This window comes from Cynocephalus volans, chromosome 17 (assembly GCF_027409185.1).
Source record: "Cynocephalus volans isolate mCynVol1 chromosome 17, mCynVol1.pri, whole genome shotgun sequence".
In the NCBI taxonomy this organism is placed as follows: Eukaryota; Metazoa; Chordata; class Mammalia; order Dermoptera; family Cynocephalidae; genus Cynocephalus; species Cynocephalus volans.
In genome coordinates this window covers 5,520,215-5,533,928 of record NC_084476.1, presented here as the reverse complement: position 1 = coordinate 5,533,928, position 13,714 = coordinate 5,520,215, and the positions used below count along the sequence as shown (strand labels likewise).

Below are 13,714 nucleotides of genomic sequence, written 5' to 3'. Positions count from 1 at the left end.
CAGAGATCTTTGGATATTGATCTTTTAGCTAGTAAACCTGCTAAATAAACTCTTACTAAAATTCTTTTCCATAGATTCTTTTGAGCTTTCTTAATGTAGACAATCATAATATCTGCAAATAATAAGTTTGATTCTTTTTATACCTTAAAAGTCTTATACATTTCATTTGCTTTTAAAAGTAAAATTTCTTTACTTACTTTCATTTACTTTTCTTATCTTTACTGTAGTGTTTAATAATGTTTCATAAAAATGGTGACAGTGGGAATCCTTGTTTTATGCTTGATTTTAAAGGGCATGCTTCTAACATTTCACTAAGGTCTATGTTTACTATAGTGTTGGGAGATATCTTTTATTGGATTAAGGAAATTCCCTTTAATTTATGCCTAAGAATTTTTTTTATAATGAATGGATATTTAATTTTATTGAATGCTTTATCTCCATCTATCGAAATAGTCAAACATCTTTTCCTTGAATTTGTTATTGTGTGAATTCAAGTAGTGGATTTTCTAACATTCAATCGTTCTTGAATACCTTTATACACAATTGGATTGAATTTGCTAATATTTTGTTTAGGATTCTGGCAACTATATTCATGAATTACATTAGACTAACTTTTCTTCCTTACATTATCTTTTGGTTTCATATTAAGGCTTTATTAGTCTTATTAAATATATTATGGTGTGTTTCCTCTTTTTCTGTTTTCTGGAAAGAGTTTGTTTACAATAGGAATAATCAGTTCCTTGAATGTTTTGATAGAGTTCACTTGTAAAACCGTCTTGGCCTAGTGGTTGGGGGAGGGGAAGGTTTTACTTTTATAATTCAATTTAATAGTTATAGGACGATTCAGATTTTCTATTTCTTCTTATGTCAATACTGATGACTCTTTTCCTGAGAATTTATTCATGTTGTCTGTTTCCAAATTTATTGTCATAAGGTTGTTGATGTTTTTCTTCTTTTAATTTCTGTTATGTTTGTGGCTATGTCCCCATTTTCATTCCAAATATTGTCTATCTGTGCATTCTTTCTTTTTTCGTTGATCAATCTTGCTAGAGATTTGTCAACTTCATTAATTTTGTCAAAGAACCAAGTTTTGGCTCTACTGTAACTTTGTTTTCTGTTCCATTGATTTCTGTTCTTATGGTCTTTTTCCTGTCATTCTCTGGGTTTATTATTTTTCTAACTTAAGTCAGAGGTTTAGATAATTAATTTTCAGTTGTTGTTCTGCTGAGATTTATTCTGTTTGTACTCCTGATTCCTTTCAATTAGAAAATCAAAGTAATTAACTTTTTAATTGTGCATACTCTTTGGCTCAGCAATTCCATTTCTATGAATTTTTCCTAAGAAAATGAACAAAACTAATGCAAATGCAAAAACAAATACAGATGTGTGTTTGTGTGTACATGTGGATGCTGGAGGATGCATTGTTTGTAATAGAAAAAAACTGGAAGTAACTTAAGTGTCTGCCAGAGGGCATTTAAATACACTATAATAAATCTGGACAGTGTAATACTATGAAAACACTTAATGAGCTGTGAGAAGCTAGAACCACCCCCCCCCACTTATGTATACACTATAGAACTAACTTTGTCTTTCTTTTGTAGCTAGCCCTTAATGACTAACTAAGATTGTATCGAAAGCAGCTGTCCATCATGCTTGAAGACCCTACATCCTGTCTCTCCTGATACATTTCTCAAAGACGCATCACAGAACAGAAACCAGATGGGACCTTGGTGCCACAGACAAAGTCAGAAAGCAGCTGTCCATCACGCTTGAAGACTCTACATCCTGTCTCCCTGATACACTTACCGATATAAACTCCAGCCCTCAGCTGATCAGGGAAGCAGTTGGGACTTTACCCTCTCTCTCCTGGTCGACGTCTTCCAAAACAAAAAGCCTTTCCTTTAAGTTCTATCTGGCAGGTGTGATTGGTGATCCTATGGCAGTGAACACTAGGACCCACAGGGGCCAGGGGTTCCCCCGACGAAGTTGGCCGATGAAGGGGAATCCTATGGAACACGTTCATTACCAGTTATTGTGCTTTATGTAATGGTGGGGAAAGATGTCCACAATATTTTATTAAGTGAAAAAGCAAGTTTACATACAGAAAATACATACATTATTTTTTGTACAGAAGGATACATAGATCTTATTTTTTATTCAAAATTTCCACATTTTAGAATTCACTGGAAAACAAGCTGGGTTTGAGTTATAGCCATACCGCTGTAACAGCTCCTGGGTTCGTTCTTTTTTTCTTTTTTCTTTTTTTTGTCATTTTTGTGACTGGCCACACCGCGCTCAGCCAGTGAGCGCACCGGCCATCCCTATATAGGATCCGAACCCGCGGCAGGAGCACCGCTGCGCTCCCAGTGCCGCACTCTCCCGAGTGTGCCACGGGGTCGGCCCCTGGGTTCTTTCAATTAGCATGTGTTTATTAAGTAGTCAGTGCAATACATTCCTCTCCCACACGGGGAAGAAACAGACAAGGAGAGAGGCTGCAGGGCAAGTGCAACAGGGGGAAAAGGGTGGAGGCTGTGGAAGCACACAGTAGGATGGTGGGCAAGGTTCCCTAGAGGATATCCAGATCTCAAGACACAGGCCACTGGGGCCAAAAGAGAGGCTGAAAATGCACAGCAGCCCTGCCCAGTCCAGTGATCACCCTGCCTGCCACTCTCTGGCAGGTGGCCCTGAACTCCAGGCCTTCAGCCTCTCTGGGCACCATATTCTTTTCCCCAGGTAAAATAAGGGACGTGAACCGATGATGTCTAAGGATTCTTCAAACTCTGAAATTCTCCGCTGACATTCACCAACAGCAAGGTTGACGTGTGCTGAATCCTAAACCTCTGGGGGAAGCTGGGGGCCAGCGGCGATGTCCTGGGGCCTCTAGCAGAGTGGAGCCCTCTGCCCACAGGTGGTGCTTTGTGTCCCCAGCCTCACACCGAGGCGGCACAGGGTGAATGTGGGCGGAGTGAATGTCTGAAGGAAGTAAATGTGCAAGAAAGTGCACAACAGAAGGGCTTGAGCAAGCCTTCAAAGGAAGATTTGCCTAAAATGGTTCTTCAAGGTGGTCATGAGCTTTCCCCTAACACAGCAAAGCATTAGGAAGAAAAATCAGCTGCACGGGTGCCCGTCTCTCATTTTTTAAAAAGCTGCGACTTTCAGCTGACCTCCACGTGCCATTCCGGCTGGGTGATCAGATCGCTGTGAATGAATAAAGCTGTCCGGTGAGTCGTCCTCTCCGGTCATCGGAATCCTTGCAGAAAGAGAACCTGCCTTCACCACCCCACCGCCCCCGCTTGCTGCGCAATTAACTTAATGCTATGCAAATGAGAGGCTCCTCTCATCATCAGCCTATACAGTCCACGGATGTTAATCACATAATTGGGCCTTCAACAGGGTAATTAGACACGATTTTGTCCATTAGTCTTACAAGGCTAATTATTGTTGAGAGGAGGGGGTACACTCCCAGGGCTCTATGAGAAGAGACGCATCTGGTTAGTGCAAATGTGGGCGGAGCAGGCGCCAGGTAGAGCTGCACCAGGACCCGTCTCACAGTGCGTCGTCACCACCCACGGTGGGGCAGGCGGGGAGGACACGGGGACACGTGGGTGCAGACCACCGCGCCCCTCGCCTGTGTGCTGGGATGGAGAAAGAGAACATGGCATTTAGAAGCAAAAGTGAAAAGAAGCCAAACAACTGGCAGCCTGGGGCCAGGGGCTCAGTGCCAGGACCCCTCACTGAACGTAGCACCCCAGGGGACTTGCTTGGTCTTTCTGGGCCTCAGTTTCTCCCACTGTACTATGAGGAAGATGCATTAGATGGTGTTCAGGCCCCTTCTGGTTTGACTTTCATGGATTTGAACTTGGGAGTGAGCCCAGCCTGGGGCTGGGGGCAGTGGGAGGGTTAATGGAAAGTCTGGCTGAGGAACGGGCAGGCCGTGCTGGGGGGCCCTGGCCCTGCAAATACGTGCCCTGGCTGTAACAGGGGGAGCAGGCATGAGGACAGTGGCTACTTCTGAGACTGAATTAGCTCGGAAGTGGGTCCTGTTTAACCCTCAGATAGCTGATCACTCCCACCAGTGAGCCCCACGCAGGGAGGTGCCTCTGATGGACCTCGGTGGGGAAGAAGAGGCACTGGGCTGGCCGAGACTGAGAAGGAGGCCTGGAAGAGCAGGCATGGGCCGGCCCCTCTAAGGTGAGTCCTGGAGGGCAGAGGCCGGCCAGCCTCGGCCCCTGCTGACCCCAGCCCCCAGCGCCTGGCACACAGTGGGCTCGGGAAACTGCCACTGAATGAAGCAGCTGTGAGCATGGAGTGAAGGCGTTCGAAGACTCTGCCATGCAGTGGGCACAGAGACCCAGGTCCCAGTCTTGCCGCCTCCGCTGTGACTCGCTGTGTGACGTGGGAAGCACATTCAGACTCTCGGATCTTCATTTTCCTTGGCTGAGAAGTGCGGGTGATGAGCGCTTTCCTGCGTATTGGTGGAAGGACTCAGAGGGGCCATGCAGGCTGAGGCATAGGCCAGGGCTGGGCCCACGCACTGTGGGAAGCGGGGGGCATGGGCAGGGGGCCACTACGGGTAGGGAGCCACAGTCTTCGTCTGTGCTCCAAGCAGAATTATGTCCCCGTCAACAGAACGGCACTGCAAATGGCAGACTTCTCCAGATGCTTCTATGAGATTCTATTTACGAATGTACTACCCCCCTCCCCGGGACGGCATAATCCTGTCCTTTACATCCTCAAGCCCCCACCTCCCTCCCTCCTAAACTCAAAAGGACCCTAAAAGAGTCCATAATGGACTGCGAGGGAACCTCTTACACAGGAATAAGGCCTGAGGCATCACGTGATTGAATTCATGAAAACAGAATAAAGGGGAGCTGGATCGCATTGGGTCTTCATCTCTCTAGAACATTCTGACCGAAATTTCCTTCAAAAGGCTTGAGGCTCCCAGCCTTCTCCTGGCAGTGTGTGGCTGGCAGCGTCGTGTGGTGTGGGGTCACCGAAGGAGAAGGCCTGGACGGAGCTTCCTTTCAGAGCCCAGGAACGCTCCTGCTACTGCCACCGACGGGCGGAGTTACGACGGCTGCCTTTGGCAGCTCACGAGGCATTAGACACTCTTTTCATGCACCTAGACTCTGATGACTCCCCAATTTTTCTCCCTGAACTGCAGATTTGGAGCATGCTGTCTACTCGGTATCCTTCTTGGATGTTGCTATGGGCTGAATTGTGTCCCACAAAATTCATATGTTGAGGTCCCAATGCCCAAAACCTCCAAATGTGACTATATTTGGAGATAGGACCTTCAAAGAGGGGATTACATTAAAATGAGGCTATTATTGTGGGCCCTAATCCAATCTGTCTGGTGTCCTTACAAGAGGAAGAAATTTGCACACACAGAGCAGGGGTGCATGCGCACATGGGGACAACCATGTGAAGACAGAGAGCAGGCAGCCATGTACGTGGAGAGAGGCCTCAGAAGAAACCAACCCTGCTGGTGCCTTAATCTTGGACTTCCAGCCTTCAGTGAAAAAATAAATGTGTTGTTTGAGCCACCTGGCCTATGGTATTTTGTCACAGCAGCCCTAGCAAGCTAAGAGACTTCTAATAGGCATCTTAAACGTGCCATGTCCACAACTGAGCCAGCGGTCCCCTTCCCAAGCCTGTTCCTCTGGCACCTCCCGTCAGCAGATGGGCAGCTCGTTCCTCCTGCTGTTCCAGCAAACACTGGGGTTCTCTTCGATGTCTCTCTTTCCCACCTGGCCTGCATCCAGTCTGACAGTACATCGACTGTGTGGGTTCTACGTTTGAGACATCAGATCCCAACCCCTTCTCGCCACCTCCAGGTCTACCACTTGGTGCAGTCCAGCAGCATCTCTCACCTGGATTATTGCCAACGGCCCCTACCTGGCACCCTGTTTCTAGCACTGCCTATTGTCCATTCTCCACACAGCAGCCTGAGGTATCCTTAGAAAATGTGAGCTAAATCCCATCTCTCCTGTGCTGATCCCTCACAGCAGCCCCCACCTGACTCAGAGGAAAACACAAGTCCTTCAGGGGTCTATGGGTCCTGCCACCTCGGAGTCTTCACCTACACTCTCTCTCTTCTCTCTCGCCAACAGCCTCCTTGACCTTCCTTAAACTTGCCAAGGACATCCCCGCCTCAGAGCCTTTGCACTTTTGGTTCTCAGACCTGGACTGCTCTTCCTCAGGTCTTTCCATGGCCTGCTCCCTCACTCCATTAAGCTCTGCTCAAGTGTCATCAGAAAGGCCTTCCCTGACCACCTTCTATGCAGCACACTGTCCCATCCTCGCCCAACCACCCGTCTTCCCTGTTCCCCTTTACCCTGTTTTATTGTTCTCTTTAGAACCCGATATATTATGTATCTGTCAGTTATTTATAGGCTTTCTCACTCCAACGAGAACGTAAGACTCATGATGGCAAAAGTGTTATAGACTTTGTTTCCTTTTGTGTCTCAAGAACTCAAATAACGCCTGCATGTAATAGATGTTCCAGAAATATCAGTTGCATATTTGACAGTCATCGCTGTCTTATGTAAGAGGAAACTGAGGCTCAGAGTTGATAAATAACCTGCCCAGCATCACACAGCCTGTAAATGGCAAAGCCAGGATTCCAACCCGATTGTCTGACTTCAGAGCCTCTGCTGCTTCCTATCCCAAGGACAATATGCAAAGCCTATGGAGGTGCAGAGTAAGGAGAAGCATCAGGGAAGGCTTCCTGGAGGAGGTGGCATTTGAGCTAAGGCTTGCAGAAAAGATAAGATCTGGACAAAACCCCATGGTATTCTGAAAGAAACAGAATTGCGAGAAACAACTCCATGTTTGGAAAACAGAAAGGAGGCAGGTGTGCTAAGGTGTGGGGGGCGAGAAGGGAGTGGTAGGCAGGGAACAGAGCAAGCTTGGGGCCTCCCTCTCTCCCTGGCTTCTGGACACACCTCTCCTGCTTCCCCCACCCACCTCCCTGCTCTGGGAGGGAAGTTCATGGCTGGCCAGGCCTTTCTCAATGCGTGCGGCCCTTTCCTAGAATCTAGAATCCACACTCCTGAGACAGAGACCCAGGAGGAAAAGAAGGCACACGCTGGAGCCCTGGATGGTCGCTCTGTCCAGGGGCCATCATGGGGTGGGGGCAGCTCTCACCCACCTGCCCACTGGGAGGGGGGTGTCTGAAACCTGCAGAAATCTCCAAGCCAACAAGCAGACAACGCTAGAGTTTTCCAACCTGATAAAAATAAAGCTGCACTTCTACTTGTGGAAGACTTTTCTTAAAAGTTTTCTTATATATTAAGTAATTTCTGTGATATTTAGGAAGAAGACCTTCAAGCTTTCAGACATCTGCCACCTGAAGGTCACAGAGCCCAAGCTTTTAAAGTGCAATGCTGGGTTCAGAGGTTCAGCACTTATTTACGTCTCTAAGGAAGATGGAAAATTGAAGTACACTCTGAAGTCTCTCAAAATCTCCTCTGGGTAGAGAAAAGCAAATACGATTTCTCCAAGTCATCTCAGCATCTCTGTCCTCTTGCCTTTCTCTGGGAAATGAATTTAAGTTAATGGTCGAGCATTGCACCTCCCAAAAATGGGGGTATCTCCATCAGAGCTCGACTCAAATGCCAACTACCCCGGGCTCTGTTCTGTTAAAGGCCACCTGTCATTCTCCACCCAAGGCATGCAGATGGCTTCGGATCTCTGATTTCCACAGCAGGGAAGGCATGTTTCACTCCCCTGATGTCTCATTCACCACTGGCTCAGGCCGAACCGTTACCGGTTGGATACAACCTCTTGGGCCCCTAATAAGAGCTTGGAATCCCCAGGGGGGAAAGAAATTGAGATGTGTGTGCTTTGCCAATGAAGAATAGCAAACCTTAAAGGGGAGAAAGGAAGAATTAAGCAAGAGGGAAACTTTCTGGCTGTGGAGGTTATTAGACACTAAAATAGAAAACTGAGAAAAGTCATCATTTTCTCTCCAAATGACATATTCACCCGGAGTGGTATAGAAAGAGCAGGGGGATGGCAAGTGGACCCCTGAAACCTTTCCTAGACCTCCCAGGGACCGCAGGCAAGTCGCGCAGCATCGCAGGCAGCACCAGGTGCCGCTCAGAAAGCTCTTAGGAAAGAATTGTAAATGGCAAATAAACTGAGTTCCAACATACTACAGTGAGACTGTTAGTGGACGTTCTTACCTAACAAAATTACCAAGAAAGTATCACGCAAGTCCCTTGTTATATGGTAAGTGCCCATCTCTTCTGCAAGGTTAAACTCCCAGTAGGACAGGCTGTCTCTCCTGGCTCCCCAGAAGCTTCTCCCACCACCCACCCGGGGCACCTACAACACTCCTCCTAAGTCCTCGGCTGCCCGCTGGGGACCTCAGAGTTAAGCCTGTGGCCCGCTGGGCTCTCTCTGGGAATTCACTGTATTTTCATACTCAGAAAGATCCTTGAGGCTGCAGGCAAAGAGTTCAAAGGTAATGTATGTTTTGGATGTTGTGGCTTCCAAAGTAATTGCTCTTATGCTCTCAAAGACAGACAACACACCTAGAGACAGACTGTCATAAACAGAGTTTTAACCCAGGAAAAAGGCTGCGCCGACCTTCCACGTTTGCTCAGAATCGTCCTCACCAGACTTTTTCTTACACAAACACTGGAAATAAGTGGTAAAATGTCACCCGTCCCCAGGCAGGAGAGTAATGGGAGAACTTTCATTTTTCCACCCCAGTTCTTGTTTACTGAAAGATTAAAATGCTACAACTCTAGGGGCTGTGGGCTGATGGCCTGGTACCGCCATTACTGGCCACCACCTTGGGTTGGAGGCTGGGGACCCAGCCACCTCCTCCCTGCGACCTCGCATGAGGCTCAGGTAGCTTGCGGCCAAACTCTGATCACAAGGTAGCACAGCACTTGCTACGAGAGTCCTGTCAGTCGGGGTGCACTGTCGCTGAGTGCGAGTGGCTGTGAGAGGGCAGTGGCACCTGAGCCGGCACGTGGGGAGATGGCACCCTGCTGTGCGGGGGCCTGTCTGGGAGTGGTGGACAGAATGCGTGGCCAAGGCAGTGCTCCAGTACTGCCCCAGGATGTGCAGGATGGCAGAGCTGTGGGAAGCGCCGAGGGCCTCTGCACCGTCGGATGGAAGGCTACAAGGACGGTGGCCTGCAGGCTGAGCGTAATCACTCTGAGGCTACTTCCAGACGTGTGTCTTGACTGCAGGAATAGGAGGATGCATGGAGATGGGACAGGACCATGACTTCTCATCCCATCCCCCACGAGGCAGGGTAGCACAGTACTTCACAGGGGCTGTCGATGCAGTTTCAAAGTCATGGCTACACCCTCTCGATTCCCCCTCACAGGCAGTTTGCAAAGCCCCCACCCAAATCACTTCCTTATCAGGCTCCCATGCGCCACCTGGGGCCAGGTTCCAGACAGGGCATAGAACAGCCCCCATGCATTATTTAAGTTAGCCAGTCCACAGGGAGCCCACCCAGCCTAGCTAACCCCACCCACTTGTAGGACATGAACTGCCTCTGCAGATCCAGCTGCCTGTCCCCAGTTGACCCACTGTGGCCACCTGGCTGCCTTTTTCCCTTTGGATCTGTAGGTAACAGAGACTTCTGCCTTTCATCTATCCGAGTGTCATTGTGCTGTGTCCACCAACAGAATCGAAATCTTATAAAACACCAGGGACAGGTGATAGAAACCCACATTTTTAAAGGGTTGGTTTCAACAGCTCCTGTTCTAGCATTATGATTTTCCCGTTTGCCTGGATCCATGGGGTCTCAGACCTAAGTGTGATTTTTGTCTCTGTCTATTCGCAGGATCATTCTCCTGCCCTACATTGTCACCAGGGGAATAAGGAATGACATTTCTCCAACTCTTCCCCTGAAGCCAGCCCAGAGGGTGGCCTGGGTCACAGGCCTGAGACTGGAACTTTGGCGAGGAATTGTCATGACCTTACTTTCAGAAGCTCTTATTGCCACTAAGGCACAGAGTTCTCAGCATATCAGGAATAAGTGTAGTTCCCACAAATGGAGCCCCTATGTGCACCAGACTCTGTGCCAGCTGCTTCCATGCATCAGCTCATTTAATCCTCTCACCTGATGTCCTAAATGCTACTGTCCCTGCTATTTAGTGGAGGAAACTGAGGTGCAGAGAGGCTAATAACCTGCCCAAGTGAGCAGCAGATCCAAGATGATTAGATCTGTCTCCATGCCAACATTCTTTACCCCAGCCGCCTCTCTCATGCTACAGAACAAGCCTAACCCTCTGTAGGAAGCTCAGATTTCGAGTTTTAATCTGTTGATAACATTATCTTGGTTGTACAGAGCATTTTCCAATTCATAAATCCTACTTATACATACCTTCCCAGCAAGTGCACACATTAGTCCATCAAATGGTGATGTTAGAAGGGCAGGGTCATCGCCCCATTTGACACTTAAGGAATCTGAGGCTTAGGGAGGTCAAGTAGCGCCCCCTAGGCCATGTGGCCAGTACAGCAGCAAAGCAGGATTGTTGGAAACGGATGGTGACCTGTCAGGAAGCTCCGGGGGTGGCCAAAGAGATGGCTACCAAGTGCTTACAGAAAGAGAGAAGAGGCCAGGCTGTGTGTCTGCCCCTCCCTGACCCCAACATATGCCCCACTTTCATCCTTGACCCCAGGCACTTTGTGGAATCAATCACATCCAGCACTGTCCAACTTGAAGCTAAAGCCCTCAATCCCAATGTGGACATCTGTCCAGAAGTGCCAGTGGACAGAGCAGACCCTTGCTGCACCTTTGCTCACACAACAACATCCGAATGACGTGGGATCCCATTGTGGTGAGCTGCACGGCGATCGTCAGGACAGGGCTTGCGGCTAACCCATCTTTAAGAGCTTTCTTCCAAAAATAAAAGGCACCCATGGAGCATGCAGTCAATGATCTGTATTCCAGCCCATGTCTGGTAAATTCTTAGATGATAGCCGCAAGGCAGGGTCAGTCAGGTTCTATTAGCTCAATTAATGAGGAGTAAGATAAGGCTAACACCCCGCTCATCGGGCGGCTCAGGCGCAGAGCTGCCGTAATGGAGTTATTAACCTTCGTCAGCCACTGAATTTTGCTGCTGATTCCAACTCTATTTCCTAGTTCAGGCCTCCATTAATGGGCTGTTTATTATCCCTAATCCACGTGAGGATCAGCTGCAGAAATATGAGAGCTTCCTGGAAGGACCAAGTGATAATAAAAGAGAGAGAGAGAGAGAGAAGCGAGAAATCCTCCCTACTTTGCATTTTAATTTTTCTTTGGTCTCACTGCCGTCCTCTTAAGAAATTATAGCATCCTTCTTGCTTTGGAACACATTAGAAATGGCAAAGTCATTATCCAAGGGTTTCATTGTATTGTCCCCCAAAAGAAATTGTCACAGGGAATGAAAAAGCAACAAGCTTTTAAATCAAGTCAGAGAGCTCTGGCATATAAACTGTGTGCCAATTCACCTTTTAATTTCACAATGTGCCATAACATCCCATTGTTTAAAATTTATCAAAATTGAAACCAAGAAATCAAATCAGCATTTAGCAGAATAATTTTATCAACATCTTTAAATGCCCTGATTAAAAATTTCCAGTTTGCCTGGCTCTGTGGGGTCCTGGACAAAAGGGCAACTTTGTCTTTGACTGTGTCAGGGGGGTTCTCCTGCCCGTGTGCTGCCAGGTGCACCACGGCTCTTCCCCAACTCCAACCCACCGAGAGTCCTTAAGATGTCTTCTGTTGGTAAGAAAAGCCAGCAGGATGCTATTGGAGAAACAATATTTTTCAACAGCAATAAGTTATTTGTAAAACCCATCGTGAGTAGATGTAGCAAAAACTTTTTGGTGCACATTCCTTCAGACTACTTTTGCCATTTTAGCCTCTTTTTATTGAGCAGGAATTTGAAATTGCATGGGTAGCTATCATCATAAATGTTTTTACCCTTCTTATTGTGCAGACAAATCTGTAGATACCTATTTTGGGAGAGTGTGTGTAATTTATTTTGTGAGACTAGGAGAGCAGACAGACTATGTATATCCTACAGGTTTGCATGAGAGTTTGCCCCAGCAGGAGGAGCCCGCTCACACCAGTCCTTTGTACCATATGGCACTTTCCAATTGCAAAACACGTGCACCTGCACACACACATGCGCACACACACCATCTTCTCTTCAGAGCAGCAGTGCTATGAGGTTAAAAGAGCAGAGATCATTGCCCCATTTGACAGATGGGGAAACTGAGGTTAAATGTAGCTTCTTCAAGCCAGCTAGCAGGGATAGATGCTAATTCTATTGCATAAAGGATATGATGTAACAGTTCAGGGCAAAGAGCTGGGTTCAGGGCTGGGCTCTTTTGTTTATTTTACAGGCTGGTGGCCTGGGGCAAGTGATGGAGGTTCCATAAACCCAGGTGCCTTTTTTACCTGAGCAAACCTGCTTTATGGGGCTAAGTGAATTAAATGAGATGTAAAGGAGGCACATGATCAACACTCAGTAAAGACCGGGCATCCTCACCATTATTTTTGATGATGGAGCCGCCAGAGTTGGTCCAAAGGCATGGCTCCAGGAAATAGGAAAAGAAAGCTTCCGGCCTTGCTTGTCTGAAGGGGACAGGGCTGCCAGGGCGGTCTGCACTTGGGAGTGGAATGTCCGTCCTCTAAGACCCGGAGTCTGTGTCCAGCCCCTCTGCCCCCCGCGCTGGGTCCTTCCAGCTTCCTGGAGGCAATGGCTGTGTGTGAAACTGCAACGAGCCAGGGCCGGGGGCGCCAGGTGCGATGGGAAGGGACCTGCCGCTGCCTTCCAGGGACCATGGGACACCACCCCCTCCCCCCAGCTCCTCTGGATGTGGGACTTATTTAACCAATAATAACCCACTTATTTAAATAATAAAAACAAATGAAAAAAAAAAAAAACACCACGTCCTCAAAGGAACCTATATGTAGCAGTTTCTAGTTTGCACAAAATGACCTGGCACACAAGTGAGCTAATGGAAAATATCATCCTTGGGTGATTTTTTGACAGTCCTAAAATTTAGTTCCATGGAATAGAGAGAAAGAAATACTAAAGAACACAGCACTAATAAAATCCCTGCTACCCTTCTGCTGAATGTCATCGCCACTGACTCCTCTAAGGTCCCTCCTTTTACCTCTTTTCCAGAGATTTCCGAGAGATCATGACAGGACCTTGCAGGGGAGGGTTAAGTTCACAGCGCGTCCTCTCCTTGCATGAAGGGAAAGGAGGATGCGAAAAAACAAAGAGCAAAAAGCCCACCAGTTCTGTGTGATGCACGGCAAACTTCCCAACATCAATCAGAATCCTATACTTCCTCTCTGTAGTAAACATTAATTTTAAAAGAAAATATGGTGCTACAAACTTGCAGCATGAAATAAATTATTTTACAGCCAGGCAGAGGGCAGATTTCTTGATGCAGCCTTGGATAGTTCTTTGTTTCTTTGTTTTCTTTCTTTTTTTCTTTCTTTTTTTTTTACTATTATTATTACGTTTTAACAAACTTTATAGCCCATTTTATTTGTTCTCAAATAACTTTTCCTCCTTTTCAACACATCAATTACTTGGTCTATTTCTCTCACTGCATGATGTTGCAATCGAGAGACTGATGCGCTCCGTGGAATATAATTCAGCGTTGTGTGCCATGGGTCTACGAGTGGGAGTCAGACAAAACACTGCATTTGAACACTATCCATTTATTAGCTCTA

General features: G+C 47.3%; 1 protein-coding gene across 2 annotated transcripts in view; it reads right to left on the bottom strand.

Annotated features, from left to right (window-relative positions):
* Nucleotides 1-13,714, bottom strand: part of AK8 (adenylate kinase 8) — a 122,056-nt gene that overhangs the window by 28,898 nt on the left and 79,444 nt on the right. The window lies entirely within an intron of this gene.